At 38.0% G+C, this 12,236-nt stretch overlaps 1 pseudogene; it reads left to right on the top strand.

The window, feature by feature from the left end:
* Positions 1–12,236, top strand: part of LOC143645098 (tripartite motif-containing protein 43-like) — a 292,475-nt pseudogene that overhangs the window by 10,054 nt on the left and 270,185 nt on the right.

Below are 12,236 nucleotides of genomic sequence, written 5' to 3'. Positions count from 1 at the left end.
AATGGATGAATGGAAACTCCTCAAAATTAAACACTTTTGTGTATCAAAGAACTTTGCAAGAAAGTCAAAAGACAGCCAACACAATGGAAAACAAAGTTTGGAAATCACATATCAGACAAGGGTTTAGTATCCAGAATATATAAGAAATTCTTCAACTCAACTGCAAAAGACAAACAACCCAATTTTAAAATGGGCAAACACCTGAATAGACACTTCTCAGAAGACAAAATACAAATGAATAAAAGGCACATGAGAAGATGCTTAATTTCACTGGCCATTAGGGAAATACAAATCAAAACCACAATGAGATATCCTCTCACACCCACCAGAATGGCCATTATTAAAAAAATCAGAAAATGACAAGTGCTGGAGAGGATGTAGAAAAGAGGCACACTTATCCACTGTTAATGGGAATGTAAAATGGTACAACCACCGTGGAAGGCAATTTGCCAGTTCCTCAGGAAGTTAAGTATAGAATTGCCATATGATCCAGCAATACCATTGTTCGGTATCTATTCAGAGGACATGAGGGCAAGGACACAAAAGACATTTGCACACCTATGTTTAAAGCAGCATTATTTATAATTGCCAAGAGTTGGAAACAGCCTAAATGTCCTTCAACTGAGAAGTGGCTAAAAAACCTGTGGTATATATACATTTGGTAGAATATTACAGGGCTGTAAGACAGAATAAACTCAAGAAACATGTAACTTGAAGACATTATGCTGAGTGAAATTAACCTGAAACAAAAGGACAGATACTGCATGGTCTCACTGATATGAACTAACATTGATGAGTGGACTTGGAGAATTTCAGTTCAGAACGCAGGTTATCAGGAGATAGAAATAGGGTAGAGACTGGGTAGTTGATGCTGAATGTATACAGATTGCACAACAGGACGGATGGTAAAAAATCAGAAATGGATAGCATAATACTACCTGATTGTAGCACAATAATATAAGTACACTAAAGGAAGCTGCATGCGAGAATGATAGAGGGAGAAGGGCTGGGGGCATGTATAAAACCAGAAGGTAAGAAAGACGATAAAGATTGAAATGTTATAATTTAGGAATGCCTAGGGTGTGCAATGACAATGACTAAATCTACAAATTAAAAAACATTTTTGCATGGGGAAGAACAAAGGAATGTCAATATTGAAGGATGTTGAAAACAGATGGTCATTCCTATTTTAAAACTTCAACTTCTATGTGAGACCAAAGCAAGAAATGTTTATTTGTTACAAAATTTATATATTGACTAGTTTATTTCCTAATTTAACTTGAATGGTTAGTTTAATTGAACACCATTCATACACGGAACCTTGAATAAGGCATGAGATAGTGTTTGTTTGTCCAGGTTAGTGTGATGCCCCAATAAATCCCAGAGTGATAAGAACACCGAATAAAGAAGTATTTGCAAAGTCCCCTTGGGGGAATGTGGAGAAATGGGGAAAAATTCAACTTCCCTATTTGGAGAACTCCAGATAGTCTTGCAAGCAGTGGGGACAACCAAATCAATAGGCTGAGCCCTCGATCTTGGGGTTTGCCCCTATTAAATTTATCCCTACAAAGGATAGGCTAAGCCTACTTAAAATTGGGCCTAAGAATCACTCCCAGAGAACCTGTTTCATTGCTCAGATGTGGCTTCTCTCTCTCTAAGACAACATGGAAAGCAAACTCACTGCCCTCCCTCCTCTCTACATGGGACATGACTCCTAGGGATGTTAACCTCCCCAGAAATATGGGACAGAAATTATGGGATGAGCTGGGACTCAGCATCAAGACATTAAGAAAATCTTCTCTACTCAAAGGGGAAAGAGAGAAATGAGACAAAATAAAGTGTCAATGACAGAGATTTCAAACAGAGTCAAGAGGTTATCCTGGAGGTTATTCTTATGCATTATATAGATATCCCCTTTTTAGTTTATGGTGTATTAGAGTGGCTAGAGGGAAGTACCTGAAACTGTAGAGCTGTGTTCCAGTAGCCATGTTTCTTGAAGATTATTGTATAATGATAAAGCTTTTGCAGTGTGACTGTGTGATTGTGAAAACCTTGTGTGTGAACAAATCCCAGAATGTCAAATTTATTTTAGGTATATTTGGATTCAGCCTCATTTGAATTGACTTTAGTATATTGAATTCTCAGAAGGAAACATCTGAGAGAAGTTAGTGCTTGTGGGAAACAAAATAGAAATAAGCCACAGAAAAAGATGTTGGTAGCTGAAAGCATACTCGCCTACTTCTTTAACCTAAGACTTTTCCCAAAGTCAGAGAACCTCAGTGAGAACTCACCATTCCAATAGTCTCCCATGTCCTGCAGGAAAGAAATTAAAACACACAGAAAGAATAATGTCATTCACAAGATATTAGTTACCCTTTTGCTTCCCCTCTAGTATTCTTCTATTTTAACCTTAATGTATCTTTCATTCTCTCTAAGGAACAATCAGAATGTCTAACAGAACAGAAACTAAACTACGATGATTAAAATATTCTGAGGAAGAGCTAAGACAGAAGGGGCTCAGGAAAAGGCTGTGATAACAGAAGATGATCTAGGTTCCCAGAGGCATTACCCAGTCTCATTACCAAAGAGAGGTCTGCCCATTTAGAATAATCAAATAAACCGAATCAAATAACGAAATAATTATAGGGTGTCTTGAAATTGGTTAACAAATTCTCCCCATCATTCCTGAGCAAGGGGCAAAGTCTCAATGTGTCTTCTATTAACTGCTCTATGTGACTTCACAGAGAAGATGATGGGTAAGAGATGCATAGACTGGGAATTATTCCCAGAAGTGGGACACCTCCCCTGGTCAGAGGTTCATTGATTTTGCATGATCTGTCTGTGTGGATAGCACTCCTAATCACCCCAGAAATATATGTCTCTGGGTTATCAATTAAAAGTACTAACACTTCCCCAAAACAACCAGAATATGAAGAAATAAGTGATTGGGTAAAGAAAATGATCGGAATGAAAGGACATGTTTTCTCTTACCTCGAGTGATGATATATTCAGGAACATTTCAATGTCATGGCAACGGTGACTAGAAAAGGATACCGCTCTCACCTGGAGCTGCTCCATGTCAGGCTTGAGGCAGGTCTCAGACATCTCTATGTACATTTTTCTCAGGCTTTCCACGTGTTTGCTGTTCTGGCTGCGCAGTCCCATTGTAAAAGTGCCTCTGCTTCCCTGAAAACTCTCTCCACATGCAGTTGCTCCTCCCCACGGAGAAATACATTCATCTCCTGGGACAGAGCCTGACCCCACTCCTCTTGGCAGCTAAATAACCCTGCAGAGATATTGGATTAGAAGGATCGCATACTCCCAACCCAGACAGAAAACTTCAAATGTCAAATATTGTTTCCTTGGCAACATCAAGCAAAAACTGTACAAACATTCTGCTGCATATCTGAAAATTACCTTAAAATTCTGCTAGAATATTCTGCCCGTCATTTCTCTTCCCCTTAAGACAAGTCCTGTAAGCGGGGCCAGTCTCCCTGACTGTGATGCTTCCTCCCTGTTCAGTCTTCACCAGTTATTTCCTTGCTCACCTGAAATATTTTCATTTTCTTAGGTTCCTAAGCCTGTTTTTTCTAAGTATTTAAATATCTTTAGGTATGCACCACAGTAGACAAGTTAAATAAACAATTTTCACTCCATTTTTCCACTTTACTGATAAACTTTGTGGGATGGTATATTGTTCCCAGTGTCTGAGAATCTTTATCCAAACTTCAGAGTTGGAGTAGAAATACTTATCCTGCCCTAGTTATCCTTACAGAGCACTTTAGGCACTTGACTGGCATGGACAGTGAACTTGGGTTTATTGACATACAATTTGAAATCACTACTGTTTCCAAGGCAAAATCCACTATCTTCTAACTCGAACTTAGATTTAGCTAGAAAGACTGCTCAGCATTATAGCAACCATAAAAAAGAAATAAATAAAAATAAGTAGCTGGGCAACGGTGGCTCGGTGGCAGAGTTCTCATCTGCAATGCCGGAGGCTAGGGTTGGACTGTGGGAGCCTGCCCATGCCAAAAAAATAAAATAAAAAATAAGTAAAACATTTACATTCTCATCTTAAGTTCCTGGATTATGCTAGTTTATCCTTTAGTTTTTTTTTTTTTTTTTTTTTGGTGTGTGTGTGTGTGTGCGCGCGCATGTGTGTGTGCTGCCTGAGTCATTTTCCAGAAGAAGCCCATTCTCTATAGAAGTTTCTCCTGCAAAAGAACTGACTTTTAGTGACAGGGAAGTGGTTGTTAGAGATTTTATCTGCTGCTTGTGGGAAAAGACAGTTGAAGAGAGAACAATTATAATCTTAAATTAGAATGGAGTGATCAAGTGTTTCCATGTGAAACAAAAATTCAATCTGAAATATGGGATATGAGAGGTCACAAAAACTCATAATAGAGACCCTGAAGATTTACTAACAACAATATGAAGTATTCCTGAGAGATGTGTACACAGTCTTGTGGGTAACCAAAAACAAGTGTTCCTAGTGCCACTTGCTCCAGAATGAACTGATTTCCCTATATTTGGCCAATATTTCTAGGTAAACTTCCCTCAAGAATGCTGAGCCCAGCTATGATTATAGTGTCAACAGTAATGAAAGAGAACACTAATGTCTTGGGATAAGAATCGAAAAATCATCACCTCCATTCTAACCAATTTCATTATCATAATCCTCATCTGTATGTATGATTTACAGTAAGATTCCAAGTTGCTTTAAGGCATCACGTGCCCTGTATTCCTCAGCAGCCCATTCCAGTGGCCTGAGGCAGTGACCCAGGTGGTCTAGGGACTCAGAGCCAAGCTTACAGAGCAGGTTCTTGTCAGCCTCACAGAAAAGCTCCTTTGCCTCCTTGCATGTCCCATAGATCTGCACTAGAAAGGTCTGCTCGGGGCAAGGTCTGGCTTTCTGGCAAGGACAGCCAGCTTCTTCAGGATAATATTCCAAGAAGTCTGGCTTCTTGGAAGTTTCCCTGCGCTGAGGATAGCAGATTGGAGATTGGATGTCTGCCCAGCAGAGGCAGAGTCAGGGACAGCAAAATATGTGGTCTATGGTGACAGGGTCTATGAAACAGTTCACGAAATGGAACAGGTGAGTACATTATGGAACTTTGCAGGGTGTGTGAATCCATGTTCTGGGAATTAAAACAAACAAACAGACAAAAATAAAGGAAAAAAATCAGTCTTCTTTCCTGATAAGGATAAAAACGGGTCTGAACAATTCTGCTTGGACTCTGTCCTATCTACATGGTAATTTATATCAGATAGAAACCCAGACATGGTAAAATACAGAGAGGCAGTTTTGTTCTAAGATGCAAATGAGAAAATCAAATACCCAGAGAAGAATTTTGTGCCTTTTTAATTTAATTACTAAAACAGCAATGTCCTAGCTATACCTAAATTTCCTGAATAAATTAAAAAGTTGGGACAGTGGTTAAAGAGCAGTATGCTCTTAGATTTATTAAGCTCAGCTGTTTGGTCCAGAAACACATATGAACACACATTCTGTCTATTTTCTATTTCTACTTATTCTATGTCTGCAATTGAGGGTAAGTTTTGTTAATGCCTCAAATAAAAGTTGTTTCTTAAAACTTGCATGTCGATTCAGGATAACTTCACCTTCCAAACATTTGCCACAACATTAGATAGAATACATGCTGCTAACAATGATAGAACAAATATCTTCTGTTTAAATCTTAATATTAAAGGTTTGTATCTTTAAATCAGGCAATCTGGAGCAAAAAAAAAAAGTTAAATAGTCACAAAAAAAGGGAAGAGAAACTTCTCTCAGTGGAGAGGCAAAAGAGGCTCATTCAGTGATAAGAAAAATGGAAGATTTGAGCATAAGAAATAGGCTCTGCCCTATTTGACATCATCAGCATGTAAAAATTATTATTCCATGGAAGTGTAACATAAGTCACAAAATGAGCTTAACTTGATTGGAAAGTGATTGGAAGAGTGCTGGAAAGAAACACGGAAAGAACTACCTGGGTATACACACTTCCTACATATGAAAAGTATAAACCAAATTCTCATTTGAACTACCAGCTGGAGAAGCACAGAGATCTCCTCCCGGGGGCCGCGACGGGGACGCCCCTGGCTCTGTGAGAAGCACGGGAGTCGTGTTCTGGGCTGACTTCTCTAGGGCAGCTGTGGCCGCGCCGCCCTTAAGGGCCCCATTTCCCCGGAGACTTTTAAGGCATTTGGGGCAAAATGCTACGGGCCTATGGGGAGGAGGCAGTGGCAATGGAGGGATCCTACCCTGTCTGTGGGAAGAAGCTGAGGGCCCTTAGAGTCTCCGGGGCCTCTCCTTTCTCCCTTTCCCAGCACTGCGGACCGCGAGGATGAGCGGCCGGGGTCCCTCTCTGAGAAGGAGCCGCTCTGTGCGCAGCTGCAGCGCTGGGCTTGAGCCAGGCCAGGCGACTGTGGTCTGCGGGAAGGTACTGCCCCACGCGCACCTCGGGGTGAGCGTGGTTGACAAGCTGAACCGAGATGCCTTTCAAACAGTTCTTAATTTTTTGTTTCAGATGCTGAAAAGAATAGTTGTATTGTTTCATTGAATCCACATTTAGCCCTGGGGTATCTTTAAGAAGAAGCTACATTAATGAATATCAAGTTTACCAAATAGTGTAGAAAGGCTTACTGAGAGTCAGAAACAAAAGGTCAAATACCTCTCCACATTATTTGATTTACAAACAAGCACCATAGGTGAGTTTTACCTGTGATAGGCTGAGAATTCTTGGCATTTTCCCTGTCTTTCCTGTGCCAGTACTATGAATAAAAATGTCTCCAGGCTATCACTTTCTTCTAAACTACTGTGATTATAGCTTACTGCCTTTAGCTTCTCCCCTATGGGTGCCTCCTGCATAGCTGTCTTTTGGCTTTAGGGGATTGTTTTAATCCTGTAACTTCCTTGCTTAAAAATCCGTGAGAGATTCATTCCTAATTCCAGGATAGAGTTCAAATTCAAAGGCAAATAAGGTCCCCTACAAAGTTCTCTTCTATTTCTTCTTCTATCATGCTCTCGCATTTTTTGCTGAGGTGTCCCATGAGCATGGGTCTTTAGAAATCTTTATTCACAAGTCCCCTGAAGCTGGTATTCACTTTCCCTTCCCAGTTTATCATAATTCTCTCTTCGCTATGGCTTACATTGAATCTCACTTCTACCTTGAAGTCCTAATTTACCCTTTCCGTAGCCATATCCATGTGTGCCTGTTACTTCTCTGAAATTTCCTATGGTTTATCTTATCTCTTTATTCATTTGGAACTTTATTGTTTTTATTATGGTTATTTTTCATGGTTGTATATGATCTCTCCAGTTATATATATATATACCAATTATGTACATACTTATATACAGACATACATACTTTTGTAGATGTGTGTGTATATTTGTGCAAACATATGTACAACATGAGGGCAGAGGGCAAATATTTAAATATTTTGTCCCCCACATGATAGAATTAAAAGTAATGATAAAGATGGTTAATTTATTGGTATATTCTTTCACATTACATTCATATTGGATGGATTACATAGAATGTATGTTGTTTTACTCGCTATTTGTAAGGTATAAAGAAATGTAAACTGACTCCCACATCTTTTACCTGAAACATAATGATAAAATGCCCTAATTATTTTAAGTGTTTAAAGGGGACAAGATATGTTACTTAACATGAAAAATGCTATCAAGTGGAATAAAAAGTATTTGAATTGAAAGAAAAAGATATGGGAGTTTTTAACCGTTTTTAACAATACTGACAAGTACTATGAAATCTGTATTAGCCATATGTTTTTTTGACCATGATCTATGAAGTCAGTTTTTTCTAAAGGATAAACAGAAATTCTTGAGACCTGTGATATAAAAGAAAATCCTGGTGGTATTTTTTTTAACTACTTTGAGTATATTTTAAAAATTAAAGAAAATCTGAAAAAAAAAAAGAAAAGAATAGGTTTACATGTAAAGTGACACAATCATATTTAGTAAGCATAGGTTCCCATTACTGGCCCTGATCTGTGAGGGAACTGGGTGAGGTGACCGTGGGAACTCAATCAGGGTCAGGCAGCTGACACTCACTGCCAGGGCTCACTGCCAGTATAGTCTGCCGAGATTTAGACCCTTTCCAAGTGGAGAAAACTCAAAAGTTCAAGTAAGAAGCCTTTATTAATTTCCACAATATGCTCAGGAGCTACGTTCGATGGTGGAATATAATGTCAATATATAGTTAAGCGTGGTTGTAGAAAAATGAAAACAAAAATCAGTTATATTTTATTCGACGGTGGGATTACTTGGCTGCCCTCTGTCCTTCTGCCCTCCTGCTCCATCCCCCAGAACAGGGTGATTATTTGAACCCAACTCCCTGATTAAGAAATAGCAGTGCCTGACTACCTCCACCATACTCACACCCATGCTTAGTCTGCCCCTAATACCGCCTCTATCCACATAGCCTCCCAATGAACAGATAACACTTTTCTGAAGACAATTAAAAATGAATTGATTCAAATGGAACTCATGTGATTTAATCAGTTTTTGACACGAACTTTCAAATCCTAAAATTCAAACAGGTGGATTTAAGCTCCTAACCTTTTGAGAAATGAAACGTAAAAACTGTGCTATTTCTCCATCAGGAAATCAGAATTCCCATTCACTTTAGACTATCAGAGCAACTTCATATTTTGAAATGTTGAAAACTCCAGCTACACAGATAATTAGCAACAATTTATTAACTGACCTTAAAAAAAAATCCACCTAAACACTGAGCTTTCCTCCCAACACTAGAGAGAATAGACAGATGTACCTAATGGAATCTAAGCCAATCTGTCTTTATTTCTGATATTTCTCTATAGTCACCAAGACCACTTCCTGGCATCTTGACTGGTGAGCTGGCGCTACTGGGAACACTTTTCAATCTAATTAAACTGAGGCTTTTAAAGGGAGCAGCTTTATGAAGTTTATAGCCAGGATTTCCCAAATAATTCAGTACATTTAACTTTTATGTTTTCATGTGTATAAAAATATTATGTGCATACAAAATATTGAGCATGTTTTAGCTGCATTACGGATTTCTTCATTTCGCACCTGGGATATCTTTTTTAAGACCTAAGAATCAAGTAATTCATAAAATAGTACATTAAATAATCATCAGAGCAGTAGAATACAAACCAATATATTAAAATACTCTAGTTACAGATATTTTAAATATTCACATATTTAACAAAATTAGAAAAGCTACTGTTTTACTGGGAGAAGACACAGGTAGGCTACAGGTGAATTTAAAGTTTTATTAGGTAAATGTAGCACGAAGTTCTTTACTCAAAATTCCATAGTCTACGGTACATTGTCTCACCTGTGGTAGGTATGCAAGAGCCGTCAAAATTAGAAGAGGTAGTAGGTATTATGGGGGGCAGAATAACTCTCAACTTGCCAAAGGCAAAGCCAAAGCCAGTCTTCCCTGGAGAAATCTTCTCTTGCACAAGTGAGCTTTTTAGATGATTAGACTGACTTATGACCCCACCCATTTTTCAGGACTAGATTCTGTCTTCCAAAGGATGTTTAAATGATTGATTAGACTACACAGAAAGGCCTGGAGATGGATGATCAAATAAGTAAAGTACAGTAAACTACCTTTCCCTATGGGCAACTAACCCTCTGCCAGGTTAGAGACCTGGTTTCCAAGAAATTTCACCAAATCAAACTGATAAAAATATTTTTTTTTCTGAAGCATTATATTGTTAAAATTTTCATCTGCCATCCATAGCTTCAAAGTTATTAAATTTTTTTTCTTACTCTAATGTTTAAATTCATAAATGTTAATATTTGTTGCCATTATTTTCCAGAATGTCTCCTACAAAGCACACAATACAGGCCAATGAATGTTTATGATTTGTGCAACTCTGTTTTTAAAAACTGCACCTATGCTATGATATGACTCAATTCTGCTTTCTGTAATTGTATAAACTATATAAATGCAATCTAGAAACAGGGGCTAATATTTCAAAATTCATTATGAGGAAAGATTCACTTCAGTAAATTGACCAAATTATGTACAAACTCAGTTCAGGAATCTTCAGAAAATGGATCACATTTTCCAAATTCAATAAATCTAATTTTATGGGATGAATAATTCAGATTTGACAATTGGTTTTCAAAGGGAAATCACTGCCCCTACTGCTTTTTTAGTGCTCATCCGTCTCCTACTCCCCAACTACTGAGTTTTTGGGCATCTGAAATCTGCAATATTTGTTCATCTAATGTCAAATTTATAGTTTTTTTACAGGAAAAACTCTTGATGCAAATGAGATCTATTTTGGAAAAGAAACACAAACTTCAGATAAACCTAAAAAGAAGTGACCCCCATGAGCAGGGAGCGAGAGGTAAACCAGAGGCCCCAGGACCACCAGCAGCAGCGTAGGCAGGCGTTAGGTAGTTTACGTGAAAGAACTTGTGTTAAATCATGACTCTGAGTAAAGAGATGAGATAAGCAGTTCATATTTTTCTTCACTGGCTAAGCAGACTCCTAGTTCGCTGGCTAAGAAGACTGCTAAATTTAAGTCTTAACTAAAGGTTGGATGATCTGTCAGATAAAGCCAGGTGTGGAATCAATACATCAGTACCACAAAAAGCACTTTGACAAAAGGGGGATGTGATGATCAATAACAGGGCAGGGAAGTCATGTTTTCCAGTAGATTTGGGACATTCAAATGTTCCCAAAAGCTTTTCAAACAAGTAAAATATTATCAGACAATAAGAAGATGATGGAAATCCATGAACATTGATAACTGAGAGTTCTGAGGGACTGGAGAGCCAAAAAGTGAGAAACCATGAAATTGTTTGGGATGTTCAAGTGTTACCTTGTACAAGTATATGAGGCAGGCAGTGCTGAGAAGTATGACTAGAAATGAAATTGCAGCCATATCAAGAGAGTGAATGCCTAATTATTGGATTAGGATTCTATCATTCATTAATTCAAAAATATGAATTGAGCACCTGCAATTGAAAAGGTGATTTAAACTATGCATATATTTTCAAAGATCTCATAATTTCCAGTGGGGGACAATAAATGAGTCCATATTAGTAAATAATTAACCCTTAAACAAGAATCTACATATGGTAATTTGAGGTGGCAAAGGAGAACAATGAAGTCATCTTGAGGATTTATGATTGATTTCCTAATGATCTTTCATTCAGTGAGGGTCTATCATGTGTTGATCACTGCTGTGGCCCAAAAAGGAGACACAGAAGTGCACAGAAGAGGAACAAATGATTGCCCTTGACACAGTTTTGATCAAGATGATGAATTCTACTAGAACTGAGATGTTAAGCTCCAAGGTGCAGATTGTAAACAATACTAGCATTTGCAGTATTCCTCAGTTTATGCAGTAAATTCAGCCCAGAAAATCTAATCATGAGACTCTGATAAACATCTTCATGGATTACTCATGATACATTAGGCTTGGTAATGGTGTCCTTTTCTTTCCCTTATATGACATTAGCAGGAGAATTGGGGACCTACATTAAGAGATGAATAACTATCCCTCATGGAGTTGGAATCAGCCCAATTAACGGTTTCTCAACATTTAGCATTCATCAGATTAACCTGGAAGGATTGTAAAACCAGAGATATCAGGCTTAAACACTCAATTTTGTTTGAGTCTCGAGTGTGACCTGAAAATTTTCATGTCTAACAAGGGTCAGATGCAGGAAATGGAACCATTTTGAGAACTACTGGCCTAAGTAATTTTTCTAATTCTTTTTTATGTAAAGGATTATCTATGCCATTGGTTCAGCCAATATTTTGTCTTTTTTTCAATGGTTAATAACATTTCTAATTAATGACTAATGCCCATTGTTAATCAGTAACTGTTGAATCCAAAGCGTTTCAGAAGTTGTTTTTTTTTCTTTTCCTCAGAAATGTAATTCTGTGAGGATCCTGTATGTTACAGAGCACAATAGCAGGGATCAGGAAGCAGCACATAGTAATCCCATCTGTGGAATATAAGGTAATCATGGCACTGATTTATGAACTTATTTATGCATCAGACATTTAGGTGACCACTCTGTCACAGACATTGTGTTACCTGCTAGGTATACAGCAGTGAGAACAGGAGACCTTTGTCTTGTATCTGATACTTTATACTGTTACAAAAGGAATGGATTGATCTAGAGCTGATATAAAGGTCTTTACTGTTCCTAAGTGTCAGAAGAGATATCCCTGTTAAAAAGAGGTTTC

This window comes from Tamandua tetradactyla, chromosome 8, assembly GCF_023851605.1.
Source record: "Tamandua tetradactyla isolate mTamTet1 chromosome 8, mTamTet1.pri, whole genome shotgun sequence".
Taxonomy (NCBI): Eukaryota; Metazoa; Chordata; class Mammalia; order Pilosa; family Myrmecophagidae; genus Tamandua; species Tamandua tetradactyla.
This window is presented reverse-complemented; position numbering and strand designations above follow the sequence as displayed.